Source organism: Triturus cristatus, chromosome 1_1 (genome assembly GCF_964204655.1).
Source record: "Triturus cristatus chromosome 1_1, aTriCri1.1, whole genome shotgun sequence".
Lineage (NCBI taxonomy): Eukaryota > Metazoa > Chordata > Amphibia > Caudata > Salamandridae > Triturus > Triturus cristatus.
Window position 1 is genome coordinate 282234291 of NC_140579.1, and position 20200 is coordinate 282254490.

General features: G+C 45.2%; 1 long non-coding RNA gene across 1 annotated transcript; it reads right to left on the bottom strand.

Annotated features, from left to right (window-relative positions):
• Positions 1-1433: 1433 nt before the first annotated feature.
• On the bottom strand, positions 1434-16682 carry LOC146870129 (uncharacterized). The gene is made up of 2 exons (XR_014969514.1): positions 15749-16682; positions 1434-2242 (listed from the first exon to the last, which is right to left on the bottom strand). It is a non-coding gene; the product is annotated as an uncharacterized LOC146870129 (long non-coding RNA).
• Positions 16683-20200: the final 3518 nt, after the last annotated feature.

The window sequence follows — 20200 nt, forward strand, 5'->3', positions numbered from 1 at the left end:
TTTTTTCTTTTTGTTGTACGAGGCCCATCACACCCCACACAATTTTTTTCCAACCAGTTTAATTTTCCTGACTTGAAACTCTGCTTGCAAGGTACCATTTGAGCTTTTAATTGCTGCTTGTATTTTGTGTTTGTTTTTCAATAGCACAGCAAGTGGCTTTGATTGCCCTTGAGAGGCAGGAAGGCTGCTCTTAGCGTTCTTTCTGAAAGAGAAGCATGGCCTGCAGTGTTTGTTTTGGAGAAGGTGGACCTTTGATTGGTGACCAGTGTCTGGTGTAACTGCCGGTGATTGATTGTTTGGGCGCATTAGTGGTGCCTCTGTGTATTCTCTTACTGCTTAGGAAGCCAAACGAAGAGTGTGCTGAAAGTGAACTGTCTGCTGGGATTTGACTTTCAAACGCGTTGTGTCTGGAAGGAAAACAAGCATTGGCCAATAAGTCTCGCCTTTGGGACCTTATACGTGTTTAACCATGCAACAGTTGATGTTGTTGCACCAAGGATATTGTGCTGCATAACTAAATACTTATAAGGTCCCAAAAGCGAGACCTATTGGCTATGCCAATGCTTGTTTAGATGTACACCCGGAACTGAATAAGAATAATGATGTGATGAGTCTATGCTTAGAAAGTATTGCAATGTGCATCTTCGGAAGTTCCTTAATGGCTCTCCTTTTACTTTCCAGTACATTGTTTGGCTGTGAGCCCTGCTCAATTGTCAGATGTTTAGGGGTGGGCGGTAAACTCCACTCCTCCAGCAGAGTTTGTGGAACTTTGCCCACTACACGCTCTGCTTGGAGTACGTAGTTTCTGAAAACCTCTGCCAACCACTGTGAGACAGGGTTTTTCTTTAGTGCAGCTCAGCGCAAGCAAGAAAACCAAGCGCCATACTGGCTCCTGGCGAGATTTCTCAACATGTTCAGTCACAGCTAGTCGCTACAGCTCGCATTGAGAAAGCTGCCGCTCACGGTGAGAAAGCTGCCATCCAAGTAGAAAATATACTTGAGTGGCAGAAAGAAGCAGCGCCCTCTGGTGCATTGCGTGGTGCCATTCGTGCTGATTTTACAGTGCGAGACAAGCGCCCAGTGCTAAAAATCAGTGCGAGCAGAGCAACGTATCACAACTCTGCCGCTCACGGAACTCTGCAAAATCCCACAGAGTTTTGGGGTAACTCCACAGAACTACATGGAGTGAAAGTCTCCAAGTTATGCCCACCCCTACAGATGTTACCCTTCACAAGACTTAGTTTAACCGGACATGTATCGTTTTTGCTATATTTTGTAGAAAGTTTTCAGGATTTGTATGAAATACCACAGCCCACATTCATTCACATTTCACTTAAGCAGAAGATGGGCAATACTGTTGTAATACAATTTGCAACATGCTCATGTATCGTAACTCTAGAAGAAGCTGCAAGACTTTTTATCAAGCAAATTAGTCATTTTTTCAACACATTTTATTTTAATGATCACACATTATGTATGGTTCAATGTTAATGTATATTATTAAAAAAGAAATTAAAAAATTGAAAAATACACATTTGAGGCTTATGCCATTTTTGTTTTTGAGAAGCCCTCCATTTTTTAACAATTTTTATAGGAATTATCACCCAGACCCCACACTTCGTTTTTCCATATGAACTTGTTCATTTTCACACAATAATAGATAGATTTTTTAACATATCCTTCAGATTCATCTTGACCTACTTTGCCTTTTTCTTACTTTGACTGCATTCCAATTCTTTCATAAGAATGCCCTGAAAATGTGGCCAGTATTTCGATGCATTTAGCAATTATGATCATGGTAAGCGATGATCATTAAATTGAGGGGTGCATGACTAGAGAGGGTACAGAGGGAAAAGCAATGTGAAATCATTTGGGAGACCATGCACTATCGTGCTACTTATGAAGGCCTGTCCTCATACACATGATTTAGTTTCAATCAAGGGTTCAATTGCTTGTGAAAGCCTCTTTGTTCTGTGCATGGAGCTGACCATCTTCTGTCTTGCCTTTGGGACGTAGCAACCATTCCTGATGTATCCCCATGCTTACTGTTCTTCACCCCACTGAAATCTGACCGGGAACCACACAGACTCCGGTGGAATGAAGGACAGCACAGCCATGGATCAATCTCTCTTTTGACCAGGTCCAGGGTGGGCGGGGTGGAGGGTGTGGAGATTGGCTGGGTTGAACCACTGGCATGACGTGTGCGGGAGTGCTGGGAAGCCTCTATCTTGTCACAATGTACCTAAAAGCAAAAAAAGGAACTCTTTAATTCGAGAATCCAGTATATCAAGTATTAGACACTATGCTGTAAAGAACACTGTAATATAGTACGACGTTTCAAACACAACATCTGTGCTACTCCTTTGTGATTCTGTAAATTACTACTTCTGAGATCGGATTGGTGGGTCTGTATCGCAGCAATTCATTTTCATCAGCGATATGCACTAAGCGCATTACGCTCCCTTCTCTCCAAGGAGCCCATTGGCTTGACAGCTGTGCGCGTGGCATGCATGCGCACAGTTCAGAGCAGGCCAGGTGATGCATCGCTGCAGGTTCTGCTGTCATGGTGAATGACAGCAGAACGGAGGGACCAGTTTTATCGCAGCTGTATTTCACGAACATGCCTGCCTTTAGCCTGTCATTGTTACCAAGCACAATAGCAGACGTGTCTCTTGAGCGTCTTACGACAAATAGCTGATGGAACTGTGAACACACACAGAGGCAGGGAAGGGAACAAAGAGCGAACTGTCATCTTAGCAGCACATTTTGTGGCCCCATTGTGTGTTTCGCAAAACAATTGTACACAGGCCTGGTTTCCTAGGCATGGTGGGTGGACCCCGATGGCCTCGGGACTATTTTCAGAATAGAAATGGGAAACGGGGCTGGGTGGGAAGATGCTATCATGCACTATAGAGAATGGAAATACATGTTATGTGAAGCTCTTCCTTAGTTCACGAGTCATTGGTACTGGCTTGTGACCCTTTGGATTGGTTCGTCATCTGCACCTTCTCCTATGGAATTGGTTTTCCTGTTAAGTCAGAGTTCAATTACTGTGTTTTTGTTGTTATGCGCAGCTCCACAGAGCATGTTCGTTGGATTTCAGCATATAGATGATATGGTTTCCCCCTGCCCTGTGCTAGCATGCAGGCTGGCCCTTATTTTGGGACTGTGCAGTTTTTGTGTTGGAAAGTGACACACGGCTGTCGCTACAGACTATGGTCCAGTGGTGGCTGCAAAACGTGGTGCTGGTGCTTCTAGAATGTGCAGTTGTGCTTAAAATAAAGACAGTGCCATAGAAGCCAATGGAGCACTAAATGCAACTCTTGTCAGTCTCTACAATGGAGGTGTCTACTGAGTAACTGCCGCACGGAAGCGCCCCCCTGTGGTAGAACGAGAGAATCCCAGTCCTGTGATGCATGTTAGCTTTGTGACACCCAAAGGGATTCAGGTGTATTGAGCAGTGTAAGTGAATAACAGGGTGGACAGGTCATAGCTAGTGCACAGCACAGGCGGCAGTGCACAGCACAGTGCACTGGATGATGGCCTGAAAGGATCCCAGGCGCCCTCTTGCCCATTCCATGGACTGTGCCGACTTCTACAACGGCTCACTTCCTGGGTAAAGCGCACAACATGCTTTCCCGCGCGGTGTACGTGAGGCGCATCTGGAGGCATAGTTACAAGCCCCTTGTGCCACTGGTACGTCACTTTTCCCATGTTAAAAAATTACGCAAAAGTGGCGAACGGGGCTTGTAAATAAGCCCCCTGGTTGTTATATATGGGGGCAGTTGGAAAGGCACGGTTAGTAATGTGTCCGCAAGGCTGCGCATTGCTTGGAGCCAAGTATGGATGTGGTATCCCAGTCCACTCCCCAGTGGATATTGTGTTAACATGTTTCAGCTTTGCAGATCTTTCACGCATGGTTTAAAAAACACCAATTTGAGTACTACTGAGCTACCAGAGGCGATGGTATAAACCACTACACAGTCGAGAAAGTACATAGAGCAGAACAGAATGGCTTGCACATGGTAACGTCAGCATACGATATATGTTAATGCTTTTCTTTATTGTTCTCAAGTCTGGAATAGTGCAAATAATGTTTGTTTCTGGACGTCAAGCTCAGAGTTAGCAGGCATGATGAATGTGTCAAAGCGTGACTGGGCCATTCTTGCCATATGAACACATGGATTACTCAAATGCAGCTGAAACTGAACCAATATTTACCTATCGATTTAGACAAGGGAGGGGCAAGAAGTGCATCCAGACTCTTACAGAATTCAGAACGAAATTTAACTAAAACTATTAAGTCCAACTTTGTATTTTTGTATTTTGCGCCATCACACAGGGCATTTGTTGAATGATATCTGCACTATGTGTTAAGCCTGAAAATCTCTTCCTCTCAGTTTATTTTAAAGGGGAAGCAAAAAAACATGTGCTCTGACAAGGACGATACACCTTTTTCAGATTAGGGCACATTTCTTTTTGCAAAATTTTGAAAGGTCAGTGTCCTGAACTATAAAGGTCTTTTTTTGCATTTGCAACCTAACGGTGTCCACCGATAACATATGTTAAATATTTGTAAAAGTCTCACTGCGGCTCACTGTTCAGATAATTCTAATCTAACCATTCTCAGCTCTTTGTATTCCCGATGTAGTGGATTGTGGATAATCTACATAGGAAAATGTGCAGAGAATCCCCACAAGATGTATTGGAGTCCATGGAATGCCATGCTCAGTGAGAAACATGATCTTTTCCAAAATCAAATCAAGTTCAATTTTTGAGCAAAGAACATCTGAGCACATAGATGCTCCTGGGCTAAACTAAATAAAATACAATGAAATAAACAAATATAAAAATATACGAAAGGAACTGTGCAAACATGTTTTAATATTTATCAGAGTCCACCCTTCCTGTGTGTGAGCTGCTTCTTTGGTCGAGTCCATGCATGCCTTGAGCACGTAATGGGTAAATTCCAGAAGCTGTTCGGCACAGCATGGAAGGCTGACAAAAATTCCTTTATGGGTCTGGGCCTGTTGGAAATACCAGAACTGCTCTTGACATGTTTAGGCGGGCTCTTGCAGAATTCAGTGTTTTTTCCAATGTCTCACACCCACGTTTCTTTATGGGTTGGGGGATCCTGTTTGGCAAGTCAGAGTACAAGAAAGCCAGACGTCCCAGATATCACTTTCTATGATACTGTCCCTGACATCGAAATTGCTAACATTTATTATTAAATGCAGTGAGCATTTGTGCAATGCTGTTCATTAGCTTGCATCATGTAATAGATTCACGTTGTTATATGTTTTTTTATCTCAGTCATTAATGTACCTATTGCCTTTGTGTTCACCTTCAACCAAGGTGGCATCGTTCTAGATGATTGAAAAAACATTTGTATATGAAGAGTTTAAAGATACCCACCCGTGTCAGCAAATTACACCTTGTTGAAACTCTACATTTCAACCACAATCCAATGAATAGTTTTTTTTCTGTATCTTAGCTATTTGGGCCACATTCACCCCATTTAAGAGATGCACTGACATTCAGAGAATACTAGCATGGAGATATGTGGTCTAGTTGCCATTTAACCGGTTTCTGACCTAAGAGACTGTACTTCCACTGGTGTCTTTTTTTACCCACTTGACGAATTGTGCATTCTTTCTTTAATTACTTCATCTCCCACTGCTTTATTTTCTTTATCTACAAACATTACGAGTCCTGAAGAAGAGAGCACTAGACAATATAACTGGTATATACTAATGCCGAGTAGAAGCCTGCAGCCCCTAAAGGGTGAAATTGGTTCTAGAATTGATCAGAAAGAAGGTTAGGAAAACAGATTGCAGAAATTTATTGATATCAGAGGCAGATTTAATCTTTAAAGTTCATCGAGACTGCTCAATGTCTTGCCTGCTGAATATTCTGGAAAACTTTAAACTCAGATATTAAAAGTACACATTACTCCGAAAGATTTCAGCTAATTAGAGAGGGTGATAAAATGTACTCGCTTTATTTTCAATATTCAGTCCTGATTATTAGGAGGTAGTTAGTAGCGATGGAATAGTGCAGGGGCGGCCTTAGGCATGTGCAAGCTGTGCACCTGCACAGGGCCACCAAACCCCAGGGGCCACCACGAGGAATCGGATACAATACATATTCGTGGCAGCCCCTGGCAGGGATTTGGCGCATGAATGACTGAGGCGTGCTAAATCTAATGTGATGCACGCTGAATGGTTGTTCTTATACTCTTTTCCTTTCTAACCCAGTCTCGTCTTTGTGTGGGGTCGGCCTTGTTTCGGGCTCTTCTGGTAGGTCTTGTGCTTGTTTAGAACTTTTTTTCCAGGAGAATCGAGCTTGTTTTAATAGTCCAGATCTGGCACCTCCGGAGGCTCGCATGCGCGCGCATGCGCAGTGCCCGCGAGTCCTGCAGCGAAGGGGTTACAGAAGCACCATGCATCACTGGCGGCAGGAGGGGTGGCAGCACCCGTGCCCGGCGTGCAGCGAGCAGCACCGAGACCGGCCGAGGCCATGCACCGGCGCGCCTAGAGACCCTGGGCAAGAAAGGCCGCCTTGCAGAGGATAGCATGCCAGTGTGCAACCTTTGGTGCCAGCTGCGAGGTGAGCAGCCCGAGGGTCAGGGCATGGGGAGGGGGAGTGAGGAGGTCAGCGTGTGCCACTGCAGAGTGAACCCGAGGGAAGGTGAGCCATTGGACGAGGGTGTGGGGAGCCCTGGTGAGGAGGGCAGATCAGGCATAGGAATGTATCCCAGCCCGTGGGGGTGAGGAGCCGGGGGCGTGGGGAAGGTTGGGTGAGGATGTTATTGTAGAGGGTGTGTGCTTTGGGTCTGGGTGGAGGTAAGCCATGTGAGGTGGTGAGCTGGAGGTATTCTGGTGGTCATGGGAAGGGAGGGCATGATGAATTGTGAGAGAGAGCCTCTCTCTCACGATTCATCTCTGAGAGGGCGCGGGTCGGAGAGGTGGTCACTGTGCGCCAGGGGTAAGGAGTGGTACAGATCGGCGCTGTATGTTGAGGGAAATGTGAGTCAGGAGTGCAGGGGCGGTGTTTACTTGTGGCTGAGGGGAGGCATGGTGACTTTTGGAGGTGTAACTTGGGAGGCACGGTCGTATTGGGGGGAAGAGGAGAGCAGGGTACGAGGTGTTAGACGTAATGTTAAGGATTCATTAAAATGATTACAATTACTTATCAACAATCATGAAAACAGAGTATGAAGCTGATACTTGTGATCTAATGAGTGGATCTGCCTGCACAAATCTTTTAAAACATTGAGTGTTCGAATGTACTTGGCATTTGGATATGTCTGTTTATATGGTGTTGAGGCAGACATGAAATGCAAGCACCTATGGATGGACGCCTGGAATAGGATGGCAGTGCCTACCCATGTTAACTCAATCTAATGCCCTTTTGCAGAGACCTTGGTAGGAGACTGGCTGCTTGATCATTTCTTTAATTACATTCCAGTGCTTGTCATGTGACTAGCAGAGAAAACTAGTTTAACTAGTCCTCAGTTTGCAATTGGTGAAGCAGCCTTCTCTGTCCATACTAGGGGCATAGTTAACATTGGTTCAGCAAGTACAGTGGTACTGAGACCCAAAACCCTCAGGGGCCCATTGAACCCTGATAATTGCTATATTCTACTTCCTGAGCAGCAGCCAAAGGGGCCATTTTCCTTGCTTATGCCACGGCCCATGGGGTCGTTGGTACGCTGTGCTAGTGATTCGTACATCTGCTTGAAAGTTGTCTCCTGACTGGATGTTCCTTGCACATAAATTTTGCTTCAGTGAACCTCTAGTGCCTTTTCATAGCCTTAGGACTCACTGTAAGTAATCCTTGTTTAATAGGTGCTCTGTAAAGCGAGCAGAACTGGTTGCTGGAATATGGCACTATACAAGAAACCTTAATTAAATATATTGTATTTTGTCTTTTGACAATGTGGTAAAGTGGACGAGTCTTTGGTTACCTGTAGGCTGTCTTCAGGATCAGTTAGTGACGTACTGAGACAGGTCTCTGTGTGCCATGATTTCAAGGTAGCTTACTCTCTTCCTGCTAAGGTCACTTCCCAAATAGATCATGAACTATTCTCCAGGCTCCACTGTTCTCAGTGGACTGATAAAACAGACCTTGTATGCCAAGTCACATGATCTACCCTATAGTTTTATAACACTCTTCAAATAAACCTTCCATATGTGGCTAGTCCTCATAATGTGTCATACATGTAGTGGGAAGGGTAATTACTATCAAGCAGTCAGGGTTTGTAAATCTCAGCTGCTTCACACATAAGGGTCTCGAGGCGGTGTGGGATTCATGCTGCTGGATCATGCTGCTGGTTGGTTGAACAGCGAGGTCTTGTGGTCCTTCCTGAACTGCTGGAGCGATGGTGAGGCTCTGAGGTGCAGGGGGAGGGTTTTCAGGTCTTCACTGCCAGGTGGGAGAAGTAGCGGCCTCCACTGTTTTATCAGCGGCTGCATTGGGTGGCTGCTAGGGAGATGGTTCTGGAACATATTTTCCTGGTAGGTTGTTGGAAATTCACTTGTTCATTAAGGTATGCTGGTCCTTCATTGTGTAGTCCAGGGAAGACATGGCTTGGCAGTTCGGGCTGGACTGTTCCCATGAGGCACAGGGTCAAGGTTGATTTGCATATGGCCATGTCTGAACTGGGGTGGTGTGGTGAGCAAAAAAAACGATGGATTTAGGCCCAGATCTCTGTACTGGGGTGAATGTATGACATTGTTCTGCATTCTGGCGATCAACTGTTGTTTTTGCAAGAAAATAAAAATGACATCAAAATCTTTCAGCAACCGCCACTGCTGATTGTCTTCTTTTTTTCCCTACCCACTGCTAGCCTCGCCCGCTGCATTGCAAGCAAAATGAAGAGAATTCGAGTACACAAATCTGGTTATTCGAAACGAAAGAGAAAGGTGGCTCAGCAGGCTTTCGTAGTGTCACAGGAAGGAGCAATCCTGAACTTTATCACCCAAGGGAAACCTAAAGATGGAGAATCCTCTGGCCAGAGTACTGCTGATGCACTAGGTAAAACAGGCGCTGATGACCATAAAGAAGAACAAAAAAATTATGATATCCATGAGCAGAATGATACTCATGAGCAGACCAATGAAAATGAACAAGGTGACTCTGAAATTGATACAAACATGCAGCAATTACCAACTCAGGATGAGGATTATTACAAAAGACCCTCAGACAGAGAAACTGAAACATCATTCATCGGTCCATCAACATCTGGCATTCTGAAGGAGGTTCAGAGTTTACAGACGGATGATGCTGGTATTGAAAAGGAAGCCAAAGAGCAAGACCATGTTACAGACCCGTGTTCTGAATATGATTTATGTGATTGGAGGGATCCTAATTTGTGGCCGAACTCTCTTACGGACGCGCAACGTGTTTTTCTTGTTGAAAGGGGTCCCTCCAGAGACCCAGATTCTAAAACAAAGTATCCAAGTGATGAGCACTCAAAAAGTAAACGTCGTTTTTCTGTTACCATGTTACTGGTCATCTAACGCCTTTTCTGGACGTTTTATTAAAACACCTTCCTGAGCTCCACCCCGCCCGGACCCCCTCTTCCGGGGCCCCCTACCTGCGCTCCCTGCACAGGGCCACCATGAGCCTAGAGCCGCCCCTGAATAGTGGTACAATCATAAAAGGTGATTTGCCCCAGATCACAAAATGTGTTCATGTGCAGGGGTTTATGAGAAAATTGGCCCTATATCACCTTCAAAGTGAATTCTAAAATGTATTAATTAAAGGTAAGCCTGGTTGGGGAAATTGTTGCACTTCGATATTTATCACAATGTTCACAATTATAAACCTGTGCGAAATGCAACATTTGATTGCGCAAAAGACTTGTAAATTTTGCATGAACCTATCTGTGCTCCTTGTACAATAGAAGCTGCGTGTGTGTGTGTGTGTTTGTGTGTGTGTGTGTGGAAAGAGATGTGAGGGAGTAAATACGGGGATGGAGGAGTGGATGAAAGCAGGAGCTGGAGAAAGAAGCTAAGTAAGAGACAGAGCGGAAGAGAAGTGAGGTAGCAGAAAAGAAGCATGACACCTATCAGCTTGTGACAGCTTCAGAAATTACATATCAGTTTGTAAAGCATGCAATTGTGTAAAGCCATTAATCATGCCAAAAAATCAAGAAAAAAATGAATGACATTGGGGCAAATGGTTGTGAGGGAGGAGAGGCTGCGATGGAAGGAGAAAAAGAGGGTGTTGGTCCTATGGAGTTACAGAGAAATAAGAATAACAAGGAAGTGAAAAAGAGGTGGGAAGAAATAAAAAAGGGGGAGTTGGAGAATGAGAGAGAAAGCAGGACGAACCACAGTAAACAAGGCAAGAAAGCTGTGATGAGAGGAAGTGAACAGAGATAAGGACAGAGGAAGAAAGAGACAGGCAGAGGGGTAGAGTGAAAAGAGGCAGACAGATAATACACATATAGAGATGGGTAAAAAGGGGAAACGGAGACAGACAAAGAGAGATACAAGTGATTTTGCATAAATGTTTGCAGGATGTGTAAATCCTGTATAAAAGTTTGATTTAAGAGCTCTGTTCAATTCTATCCCGGGGATATGTCTAAGGCTGTATCCCAGGCCCCAATGGTCTCATGAATATTTAGGGGACTCTATTTTCCAGAAGTTTATTTGGTATTTGGTAAATAGTTTTCTAATCCAATAGAGATTAATATTTCTACTGTTCCATCTTTCATCCTTTTCTCCTAATTTGATCTCTGGAGATTTTGATCAGAAGAGGGCAATCTTGACATTGAAATTCTGTGTCAGGTGAGTGGAAAGTTCCCCTGATCACTTCCTGCCCGTGATGAGGCCTGATGTTTTTGTCTTTTATGACCTAAATAGTATCCTTATTTGTCATTGATACCATCAAAACGGGCTTTTATTTTGAGGTTTTGCAAGAGCCACTTTGAAGGAAGCCCCCTTTGTTCACACCTGTGACCAGAAACGTCACCAAAACCCAAATTACAATATGGTTTGTATCCAAATACCTTTATTTGGGAGAAGAAACTCTGCGGATGTACTGAATTGACAGATGCTGTTTTTCATAGGCCCAGAATCTGATGTACCTTTCTGTAAATTGCCCAACTTCCAGATTTCTCACAAAATCTATCTCTGTTCTTCAAGGCTCAGGTAGCGGTTCCATGTACCTTGTTCAGTGCCTATCATTTGACCTACCATCCAATTGTTTGCAGTGTTTTATGGCCCTCTGAAAGGTATTCTTCATTTGTGGATTCTTAACTAGTCAAAAATATCAACCAAATATTGCAATTTGTGTTTGTCACTTCAGTAAATTTAAATATTTTCCCATACATATACCACTCTAGTCTTGTGCCAAAAAAAGGAAAAAGAAAAAAAGGCGTATGAATTTGACATGACATTTTATGACATGTTTGGGGGCCTATTTTATGTTTGCGGCTCGCATACACTTATTGTTTGATTGGCTGCCCTGCCTGCCTCATGGACTTGAGGAAAATGTGAGGTTCTAGTTCTGACTCAGTGTAAAAGGCTCGTGTAAGGGTAGGAACTTTGCCAGAAATTGAACATTACATTGCAGCACAGTGTTGCACTTATCTTGGACTCGAGTGATTGTATAGATCGTTTGATGGTTTATTTATAATGTCCTGGTCCCAAACGGCCAGATGTCATTGCAGTCACCTTCAACGGCTTCCTGGATCTTTTGCCAACAGACGCTGCATGCTGGGACATGTAGGCCCGTATATACAGTAGGGAAATGATACCTTAATCGAGAGTCAGTCGGTGGTTGAGATAAGTAATGAGTGGCTGATACTGGCCTTCATTCTTGAGGGGTCCGTTGGTGGCTGGATTGTAGCCCACATAGGGAGCTGTGATGTAACAGGGCTTCAGAGACAGGTTTTGAAAGTAAAGTAGTGTCACTTCTCGTGAATATATCATGACGTTCACGGGACACAACTGACTCATCTCATAAAATAGTTAACTATGGTAGGATATTGTTAGCATGGTCTTTAAGGCTTCCGTACTTGAATTGGGACAGCTACAGAAACTTCTCTGCACAATTAACATGTTTAATGAAGTAGTACTGGCGGTTCTCAAAAGGATTCCTGTGTGTCAGATGAGAGGGACTGGCCTGTATCAGCTGTAATAGAACACTTTGTCGGACAGTGTACGCACGCCTATGGATCATTTTAATACTTTTCATGGGACAGCCGCTGCAATTCTCAGCTTTATTCTAATAGTTTTAAGGGACTGTGCAGATTTTTATCAGCAGGTATCAAATGAACTCTACAGTGGTGGCGCTTCTTTACAGGATTCCTTTTGTGTTATGGCACTGGCACTTATCAAATGAAATCATGGCACATCTCAAAAGTATTCTGTTACTTTTAAAGTGACATCACTGCCACACTACTCAGCGCTGGCACTTCTCAGCAAAATCCAAATACTTTTTATGGGACAGCCGTACCACACTGCTGAACATGACACTACTCAGCAAAATTCTAACACTTATAATGGGACAGTAGTATCACGCTTCTCAGCACTGGCACTTCTTAGCAAGATTGTAACACTTTTAATGGGCCAACAGTACCACACTGCTCAGCACTGGCACTTCTCAGCAAGATTCTAAAACTTTTGATGGGACAGCACTACCACACTGGCACGTCTTACAAAGATTCTAACAGTTTTAATTGAACAGCGCTATCACACTGCTCAGCAGTGACACTTCTCAGCAAGATTCTAACACTTTTAATGGGACTACAGTATCACACTGCTCTGCACTTGCTCTTCTCAGAAAGATGCTAACACTTTTATTGGGACCTCAGTATTAAACTGCTGTTCACTTGCACTTCTCAGCAACAGTTTAATACTCTTCATGGGCCAGCAGTACCACGCTGCTCAGCACTGGCACTTCTCAGCAAGCTTCTAATTATTTTAAAGTGACAGGAATCGATACTCTCCACAGGATTATAATGTTTTCAGTGAGCCAGTACTCACTCGTAATTCTGTGCTCTGTTGCAGTATTTGTCAAAGTTAGTGTGCTGGCACAACTGAGCAAGATGCGAGAACCTTTAAAAGCCTTATCCACAGGATGGCTTTGATTTCACAGGGTAGAGGCGGCACTTCTGGCAGGGGCTCCAGACAAGTTGTAAAGCGGTATCAGCGACCCTGTAAAAGTCCAGAGCATTGAATTTGCCTTCTCAAAAACTGTGGGCCTGAGAAGCACGGGTTCCAATCCCACAGGGCACATCCAGCAATTTCTCCTTCGCAGGTAAACAAGTCCCTTCCAGGATGCTGCTTCTATCAGTGCTCTTTGGTAGATTTTACATGTTCTTGTTGGTGCCTCACAGGCCGGCCTGCTTCCAGGGCTTACAGAAATGTTGATGTTTGTTGTGGACGCTATATGACTGGCAGTACATCAGGGCAGACAAGAAGGAGAACATGTGTAAAATGGGCGTTAAGGAACATGGTTTGAAAAAGGCAGCTTCTCACACTGGACAGTATGAGTGCAGCCTGGATAAAGTCCGATACTAGGTAGGCCTCTAGGTTCGGGGTAACCGACAAGAGGGTATGAGAAGAACAGAGTGGTGGTGTTTTCCAATCGTCACTTCAAGTGATTTTTGGCTAATCTCCCTGCCTACACCACTTCAGGCAGATGTTTTTTCCTAAACAGTATGATAATTTTAGACACTTCCTGTGTTTACCCGAGCTGCAAACACACCTCAAATTGCACTAAACATCTACATCACCACACCCAGAGGCCTCTCCGTCAGTGGCTGTAATGGCGAGATTTGGAAGTCTTAGCTATTCCAAAGAGAAGGCAAGTGACGCACTAACTAACGCGGGCCTCGGTAGACGCCATGCCAAGGCCTGTTCGATCATCGAACTCCTGTTCGATGAACTGTTTCATGCAGTGGTGAGAACGCTTCCTTCCAATAATGTTTAAATCCCTGAAGAACCGTACACAGACATGCAAGGCCCGCATCTGCCAAGTGGGTCCATCTCACGTGTGGCAAGCTCGACCAATCCTACCTTCCAGCTAAGAGCCCGTGCCATTATGGGAGCAGAAGGCAAATACATATTTTAGCAAGAGTGCAATGATAAATCCTCTGATGTACACTGGTAGCAGAGAGTCATGTCCGGCTAGCTGTGTGACACATGAAATTAGGTTACATGGCAGCTAACATATTTTTCACCTAAAGTGTCCCGGCTTTCTGTTTGAACAAAGCCTGTAATCTTTTCTTGTGGGAATTTACATAATGTAATCCCTTATCCCCGGCCCAGAAACTTTTGAATGCTTAGAAAAAGATCAACCCCCGTGCATTTGCAGATCCGCGCACGTTTTGTGGTGACAAGTTGAAACAAAGTGATTTTTACTTCTGATCAAGAGACACCAGCCTGGGCTCAGTTCTGGGAAAGTCTCTGTGACTCCGCCTCCTTTATATATAAGTCTCAGAACAAGAGGGCGCGCTTCTCCTCCACCCCTAGATGCCCTGGGTATAAAGATTCCGTGTCCGGCCAAACACTTCCATTGAAAAGAATCACATTATTTCTGCTGGATTCAACGCTAAGGATTCCAAATGGCGTGTCACTCTTTACAAGTGGGGAGCACCTTTACAGCAACCGTATGTTAATTTCAGTCAGACAGCGGATACTGGACAATTGTTGACACACACGAAGCTTTAGGTAGCGGTTGATGCATTCCAATGCCGATTTGAAGGGCTGCAAATAACAGGTGTGCGTTTTCCTATTCCAAACAGTGCTGTACTTATTTTCACATGCAGGGAAGTGCGTTCTGAAAAGGGTATTTTCTCCTGAATTGTGGTAAATGCAGGCTAGATTGGTCCACAAAAACTGGTGGAGCCAAAACCGTCCTCAATTAATTAAGTCCCGGATGACAATACAAGGAAACAATGACACTGACTAAACATGGCGAAGCTGGAGACCGCACAGGGGCAGACAGGGAAGCACGGGAAGGCTGGATGGGCCGTGGCTCCGACTGAGAGTGCACATTCGCACCCGTGCCGTCTCTTTTGGGGATTCTAAAAGCGGTTCTTGTTATGATTTCTTGCAAAAATCCGATCTGAATGAGCCATGTGCTTTTATAACGCGTGGAACAACTGCGCATGTGCAGTGGGACACATTCGTCGTCTCACATCCCTTAGCAGTATGAAAACCAGAGCCTAGGAAGGTGAACCCCCTCTGAACACACAGGGAACCTCCAGGCCAATCTGCCATTCGGATCTTTCCACCCTACGCGCTCTTCAACTCAGCCTACAAATCTCCTAAACCATGTCTAAAATCAGGATTGATCAAAATGATAATAGTAGTGAACAGCAAACAACACAGCCACTCCTCCTTCCCTACTTGTGTAAGGGGTCCTGGGGTCACACGAAGAACGTGATACATAAAGTAGTAACACTCAGCAGGTGAGATGGTACCCTGCATTGAGTGCCTGTTGTTGATGTCTGTATTAAGCCCACAGGAGCGGCCCCAGCAATCTCTCCTTGGTGGATGCAGTGTGCACTGAAGTGTGGTAATGGTAACGCGCTTATTCTATCGACAACTGGCAGTTCAAGTTGCAGTATGTGCTATATAAAAATGACTAATGTAGTTTGCGGTATTTTTATGACAACGCGCACAATAGTTTACGCTGCTGTTACCAAATTTACTGAAGAAAAAATACATGAATACATGGTTAATTGCTAAACAAAGGATCATATCTGCCTCGTTTGCTCACTTACCTTCCCCTCATACACGAGATTGTTTTCCAGGCCACGAAACGTCCGTCTGTCCGCTCTTCACGAAGGCGGTAAATGGCAGCAGTTAAGGGTTAGGGGTGAACGGAAACAGAAGAAAGTAAAGGGAGAGGTAAAGTGAAGACAAGCGGAGTGCTTAATGCAGTGCTGGGAGGGTAATGGGCACGTGTTTCGAATGCTGTCTTTTATCTGTTTCTAAGCGCTACTTATTTTGGAACACCAGAGAGCTAAATTACACGGAGAGCTAGTGATTTGATAAAGATCACATGGTTTGGTACAATATGGTTGAGCTGCGATTAGAATCGATTCGAGACCTGCTGGTGCCACAAGTCGCAAGTCAACAACTGCCAATGGCGGGCCACTGTGTGCCTGTCTTTTTGGTGCAGTGCTCGCCCACGAGTAAACACCACACCTTTGCTTACCTCGTCCACGCGTGAATCTCTGCTACAATTATCTCTTATTTTTTCTCTGTAATTCACAGTTTTTCCTCTCTCTCTTTGTCACGCCTGCTTAGATAACTTCTCATCCTCCGGCGACACCAGCTCGCCGGGATGTTTTCCAATTCAGGAAATCGGAGACTCGGACAAGTGTTGTGGCCACAGTAAGAGGCCAAAGGTCTGCAGAAGCACAACAAGGGGACGCAGTGTCCTATCGTTCATTAGGTTCTAAACTGTCTTCACCCAAGAAGTTTCGGGGGGGGGTCACCCGAAGGAAAGAAGTCGGCCGGGAAAGTCGAAAGCGTGTCAAGCGGAAAAGAACAGGTAAAGACAGAAGAGTGTAAATAACAAGGCACAGTTTGCCTCGCAGTTGCGTGGAGAACTTCGCAAGAGGAAATAGCGAGACAAAGCCCGAGGAAAGGTGTCACGAGAAAAGGGAGCAAGTTCGGAGAAGGGTAGCTCAGGTAAGGAAAACACAAGAGACCATCAAAAAAGGGAAGGGAAGGAGGGGAATGTCTGCCTATTTAAAGGAGCCTCCCCTGGGACCGGTCCTTTATCTCAGGAGGGTTCAGCTTACCTGAGAAGGGCGACCAATGGCCATGGGGAATTCGGTGCCGAGTCCCGCCCCTTCTGAGGAGAACCCTCCAGTGTGCAGGCGCGGCCCAGCCCAGTGTCAACCTGACAGCATACCTACCCCAGCTCAGAAAAAAAAGTGAAGTCTCCTGAAAAAGAACTTTTTCCACGGTGCAAGTGGTGCCCGGGTCGAAGTACCGGCCTGAGCAGGGCACAGGTAAAAACACACAGACTGTATATCATTGGGTTTGAATTTCAATGCGGCAAAACCTGAAAAGGCTCAATCTTTAGAACACACAGACTGTACCAGACTTTTTTCTGTGCAAAACCTTCGGAGAAAAGACGTCTCCAACGCTCTGCCTGTAGTTGCGCTGCGCAGACATCAGGGCAGTGGGCAATGGCATTGCGCTATTTGACAACGGTGATACTTTGTGTGTGGGTCTGCCCGGGAGAAAGCACAGCAAGTGACTGCGCCCGCTTCTATGCGCTTGATATGGGAGCTCGAGAGGCCAACCCGCTTCACAGACGCTCAGCAAGGGGAATCATTTGATATTACATAGCTTGCATTCATTACTTTATGCGTCATATAAATCAGGCACAATTAATCCTCAAGAGAAAGCCACCGGAAGTACAGCTGGTAGAAGCCATGCTCCTCGGAACAATATCATGTGAAAATCGCATGTCATAGCTTGTTTCAGAGGAGACGTGCTTCTTTTCTAATGCAACACCCGCACACAATGAACTCGCTGGCACTTTTAATCACAGAAATCCTCACGTCACCATCTTTCACGAACTATGGGGCATATCATCAAGCCAGGCGATAAAATTATCGCCGCTTTAGCGGCAGGAAACTGCCGCTAAAACGGCGATAATGGGCTTGATAATATGCTCCATGGAATTCCAATTGAAGCTCAGGTTAGATGTCCTTCACATCTAACCTGGGCTTCAATTGGAATCAAGCCCATTATCGCCGTTTTAGCGGCAGTTTCCTGCCGCTAAAGCGGCGATAATTTTATCGCCTGGCTTGATAATATGCCCCTTAAAGACTTGTTTATGTAAAGCTGCACGGAGCAGTGAGTGACCCTCGCTTCTCAGTCACTGGTGATGATTGATGGCGGCCTGAGTACCCAGGTGTGGGTTCGTTTTCGCTACAGGAGGAAGCAGACACCGGTGGAAGGAGCTCATGCAGAAAGGGACGGGTTTGGAAGATTTTTTTGTGAAATGCCTTTTAAGTTGCTCGTCAAAAGTAATGTCACGAGCCCCTTGCTTTAGGGACGCTAGCAAGTTATTCCGAATCAACGAGGCCTGATCCCGGTGCCGGACAAGAGAGCAGATGGAACGCATGACAGCTTCGCATACTCTGACTGAATCGCCTCCAGGAGTTGGCAATTTTTGACGATAACATGACTAAGGCCGCTGAGCAGGAGCAATTATTGGCAGGATCACGTAACTTTGTTCAAGTAGGGCATAACGATTACATCAAAAGTGTTCTAGTCCTGATAAATGCGACTTTGGCACGAGTTTAGGAAGAGGACCTTTAATATGTCGCACTTTTAAACAAAAATAGGTTCACAGAATCTCGGCAAGATATCACAAGTGAGCACCACATCCAATATGAGTGGATGTAACCATTCCAGGTTGTAGATTTTAAGCACTCGTTTCAATAACAAACCTTCAATAAGCATTGGCAAACCCAATAGACTGCATCTTTCAAATGCCGGTGCAGCGTGTTGGCTTTGCCAATGCTTGTTCCACTTGGCTTACTTTATAGCCAAAATCAGTTAAACATGGCTGCTCATGTATGCGCTCACATCATCATGCATAAGTCACCATTTTGGAAAGCATTTTATTCTTGAAGCATAACAAACCATTAAAGATGGCTGCCCATGTGTCAACATGCCTGTGCACAGGTGGTCATCTTGGAATGGCTTCTTATACTTTGAAAAAAACAAGCAAAACTTAAAACATTGCAAGATGCCTAGCTATGTGTGAGCATGTGTGATCACACATAAGGTGGCTGTAGGAAAGGGTTCCTTTTTAACATGGTCACCCCCACCTTTTACCTGGTAAATGAAGTGTTTTTGACTGACAGTGTACTGGGTTCATGCTAAACAGGTCCCCAATGCCAGCACTCTTTCCCAAAACTGTACAAGTGCTCACCCAACTGGCAAAACTTTAGCACCCTCTGTAAGGCCATAGCAAATGGTACCCTGGTACCTAGGGCCTGAGGTACTAAAGATGGGACCTTTGGGATGCAGCACAAATTGTGCCACCCTAAGGGACCCCTCACCAAGCACATGCAAGAATGCCATTGCAGGCTGCATGTCTTGGTGCGGACAAAAGTGAAAACACAAAATTTCGCACATCCCTGTGCGCAATGTCCCCTAACACTGCATGTGATATTTGCAAGTGTCCCCCACAGTATATCTGACAGCCCTAAGGCAGGCTGCTGAAATTCACTTGAGGGCATACCTGCATGAGCAGCTGTGCCCCTGTGCTGGTCAGTCCTATTACTGCCAGTGCAAGTGGACAGGGAAGTCATTTTAAAACATGTGTTGGACACTGGTGAAAACGAGTTTCCAAGCTACATGATGCTTCACTAAAAATAGGGATGTTTGGTATCAAACATCTCATTTTGGTAAACCCCCACTGATGATAGTGTTAGATTTACCAATGCATGCACCCAGAGGGCACCTCAGAGGTGCCCCTTGAAAACCTACCAGCCTCTGGTGTCCTTGCTTACTGGTTTCTGCCAGCCTGCCACCTGCTGCACTGTTCTGACCTCCTAGAGTGAGACCCTTTTGCTCTCACGAGACCTAGAACAAAAGCCTGTCCACCCCCTCCCATAGGATGGCCTGCTGATTAGCCTTCATGGGCCAGCAAATTTCAAAGAGCTGCCGCCTTTGGAATGCGAATTTGGCTCCCCCCTCACAGGAGAGGAAGCTGCCCTCTTTGTTCGGGACCGCTTTGACACCTGGACAAGTGGGAAAATTAGCTAGTCAGGTAGGCGTGCTACCTCCAGGCTAGTCCCACCCCTAAGGTGGGCTACTATGAGGTGAACATGATTTTTCAGAAGCAGCCATCTTTGTGATAGCTTACTCTAATTCTGGGACTGGGCTATGACCACTTCCCACAGGAAGTGGTCATATAGGGGGCGTAGTGACCCCAAGGCTCAGTAGCCAATTGGCTACTACCCTGCACACCCCATAAATGCTAAATTCAGTATTTAAGGGAGTCCCCGGCACCAGAGACACAGATCTTGATGTCCTAAGAAGAGAGAGGAAAATGAAGAGTCACAAAAGCAGAGAGGAGAGAAGATGCAAGGGACCTGGTACCAACCCAGCCGGCCTGTCTGCATCTCTCATTGAAAACTGCGCCACAGTTGACTTGTCTTGCAGCTGTTGACTCCCGTATCTTGGGAGAACTG